At 35.7% G+C, this 3,834-nt stretch overlaps 1 non-coding gene across 1 annotated transcript; it reads left to right on the forward strand.

The window, feature by feature from the left end:
* The first annotated feature begins 1,529 nt into the window (after positions 1-1,529).
* LOC112416840 (small nucleolar RNA R71) lies at positions 1,530-1,631 on the forward strand. Its single transcript, XR_003007351.1, has one exon. It is a non-coding gene; the product is annotated as a small nucleolar RNA R71 (small nucleolar RNA).
* Positions 1,632-3,834: the final 2,203 nt, after the last annotated feature.

Here is a 3,834-nt window from a genome sequence, read left to right on the forward strand (position 1 = left end):
GGCTATATGTATATACATGCATTCATCATCATTCGCATCCAATTAGCATGTATAAACTCACCATCAACAATCAACATTTAGCATGTTCACTAATCAACATCAACAACATCGACAACATCATCACTATCAATTTATCATTAGCATAATCATTAATAGTTAACACTTTCAGAGAAAATCAACATCAAGGAATTCAATGCAACAAACATCGCCTCACCCTCATTTCATTCTACTTTAATCATATAAACATGATCACAAGACATTCCTTAAGTTATCATACCATTAGGACACAATTTGACAAAGTTCAAGTATGATTCACAATTTTAGAACAATTCTAGAATTTCACCCAAAATTGAGCAAACATAATCAATGGCCTCAAGAAAGCATATGCATTACTCACTTATGTTCATAGTAGCTTAGGCATATGAGTATCCTAGGCCAATTCTAAGAAATCACAAAATCATGACAAATTTATCTCTTTTCTTCATTTTCCAAGTTATCCGACAAAACAATTTAAACATGTTTGGAAACCTCAACTAAGTATATACACAAATCACATATGACTGCAGTAGTGTACACATCAACGTCTCATAGGCCAAATCACTCAAATTCCAAGGTTTTGCAAAGTTCGTATCATGTTACTGTTTTTCAAAGAAAGTTAAGTTTTCAAGGAAAAACCAAGTTAAAGTCCATGAATCCCGTCCAAAACATTTTTACAAATCATAACAATACTATACAACCTTAGTCCTACGCTTTTTCCTTGAGAAATCGAGTTTTTGGAAGATTCATGTTCTTGAACTATTTTCAAAACGTTATGATACGATTAACAAAACCAAGTCCGATCTAATTCAATTGATGTTACCAAAGGTTTAGAAAGTTCAAATACATTTAATTACATCAAAAGAATCAGTTTGGAACCACCCTAATCGAACTCGGATGCCCATAACGCAAAAATCATGAGTTGTTGCACTGAGCAACTCGCCATGGCCACATTTATTCTCCATGGCGAGTTTGACAGACTGATGCAACTCGCTATGGCCAAATTTACTCGCCATGGCGAGTTTGACAAAAAAACAACAAACTCAGCTCTTGGGAATTCACTACAATTTCACACCAAAACCCCAATTTTGATCCCCTAACACACAAATTTAACCCCAAAACTTATACACATGATTACAAACATCCAAAGGAGTTCAAAACAACAACAAACATCATATTAAAACACCAATTCATCTCAGCTATTTCCACCTTCCGTGCTTCCAGCTTCTTAGCTATTTCCTCCATCTTCCTGTCGAGCAGCCTTTGACTTTCATGTATAACATCCTAGCTCTCGAGTTTCAACACTTTTCTTTTTAGAAACATTTCTATCACTACCTTGAGATCTATACTAGTTTAAGGACATGTTGTCAATAAACTCTCGAATCCCGGTGACTGTTTTGTTTTTCATTAAACTACATGCAGAAGCATCTAGAAGCATTGTAGTTTAGGTCTTAAGACCATTAGTAAAGATAAGATTTACCTCGATTTCATAGAATTTGTGACCTGGACACCCCTTAAGAAACAACTTGTACCTCTCACATGCATCGTATAGGTTTTCACCGTCTTCTTGTTGAAAACTTGAAATCTTCGACCTTTTTGACATATATTTTGTAGTGGGGGAAAAGCGGATGACAAAGGCCCTCTTGATTTGGTTCCAAGTGGCTATGCATCCACTTGGAAATGCATTCACCAATATTTGGCATGTCCCCTAAGAGAGTATCCAAACAACTTAAGTCGTTTGTCTGACTCTGAGACTCAATCTGGATTGATAGTGCTTCAAGCGTCTAAAAAGTGAGTTTGATGAATATTATAGAGTGTGCTCGCGATTTTCGGATGTCAAACCATTGATTTGATTTGAATCGTCGATCTTTGAACTCTCGATTTTTATTCTTGGGAAGGGAAAAAATGAGTAAAAACCCTTATCGAGACTTGGATTCGGGGGTTGGTTACGCGAAGGGAAGGTGCTAGCATCCTAAGCGTCTATGGTATTCCATAGGAACCTCTTACCTAGATTATCTTGTGCTAAACTACTTGTTTATTTGAAAAATTATTGCCTAATGTCTAAGTGAAAGAATGGAGGGAGAAGAAGTATGCTTTTGGTTATTTTTATTTGATTTGGAAGGACGAGTCCTCTGCCTACGTACCCTTTTTGGGAAAGGGATCAAAACCGACGTAGTTCCACTCAAGAATTTCTTTGGTGGGTTAGGTTGATTTTAAGATTTTTTTCGAAAATGGGTTTTAAGAAGAGAAAGAGGCCTCAAGGCATGAGATAAAAGAAATGAGTGGGGTTAATTGATTTTAAATTTTGAAAATGATTGAAGTTGAATTAAAATTGATTGAGAATTTGATTAAGAAAATAAAGAGAAAAATATTGCTAGAAAAATGATTTTTTTGTATTTGGCATATTTAGTTTTTTTGATAAAAAAGGTTTTTTCTAAACTAACGGTGATAACTAACGTAACGTCGTAAAAACTAACGGAAAGCGGTAAATAAAATGTGGTAGTGTCGGTGCATGTGTCGGTGCTTGTGTTACCTACATTATTACATCAATTCCTAAATACAACCCTAAGGCCTTTATGCCAAAATAAAATGCAAGAAATAAAATTACATCAATTCCCTATTTATACATACTAAGTCAATGACAAAATAAAATGATGAGAAAATTGAATATGCATGCTATGATTTAAGACAAAAATTAAATGGTTAGTAATCACAAGGAATATTATGATGAATGAGACATAAGAAATAATAAGCAAGAATTAAGATAATAAAAAATTAAGGTCATCATATAAGAAATAAATAAAAAACCATAAAAAAGAAAACAAATAGAAAGGATTTTTAAAATTAGAGAAAATTAAAATAGTGAGAAAAATATTTTTTGGAATTTTTCTAAACACAAAAATGTCAAAAAGTGTAAAAACAGTATTTAACAAATAAAGATAAATAAGAATAAAAAATAATAAAACATTGGCTCAGCAGGATTAATTCTGGACCATTGGATTAAATCAATAGTCCAGATTCATTCACTGGATTCATCACAGCCATAGGATCTAAGATCCAACGGTCACAAAAACAACATAGAAACAAAGGGATTATACTGAAAACACAGTGACCGTCAGATCAACGATCTGATGGTCCAAACAGAAACCACACCATACTCACGCAGAAAGAAAATCCACTTGATCCAAAATCAAGATACACAGGAGCCCTCAGATCAAGGAATGATCCAGATCCAAGGGCTGTAACGCGATGGAGCACTGAATTGCAGTATGCGCATGTGCACAAGATCAAACCAAAAAAAAGAAGCACTATAAAAAGGTTTTAACAAAAAAAAAACAACACAAATCACACAAATCCTCTTTCTAAAAAAAACCTAGAGAGAGAAGCTCCCCCTTCTCTCTACAAAGCTCGCCGGAGAAGAAGGTGGGGGAGGGGCGGCCGGAGCTGCTCCGGCGTGGTGGCCGGCCGGAGCGCCGCCGCGCCGGAGTTTTTTTTTTGCTTTTTTTTTTCGAAATTTTTACATCAAAACACTCCTTTTCCCTTCCTCTACTCGAATCCAAGCTCAAAATTTCGAAAACATACACCAAAAGTCCTAGATCTACAAGTGAAAGTGGGGAAGTTTTACCTCTTTTTCCGGTCTCCTCCTTTCCTAGCTTTTCCGGTCCGGTTCTCTCCTTGCTTTTCCGGTTCGGTTCCGTCTTGCTCTTTGCTTTTCCGGTTCGGTTTCGTCCGGTTCGGTTTTGGCTTGTTGGTTCTTTCTTGGTTTGGGATGATGATGATTTGTGGTTGTATGAATGG

The sequence above is a fragment of the Medicago truncatula genome, chromosome 7 (assembly GCF_003473485.1).
Source record: "Medicago truncatula cultivar Jemalong A17 chromosome 7, MtrunA17r5.0-ANR, whole genome shotgun sequence".
NCBI classification, from domain to species: Eukaryota; Viridiplantae; Streptophyta; class Magnoliopsida; order Fabales; family Fabaceae; genus Medicago; species Medicago truncatula.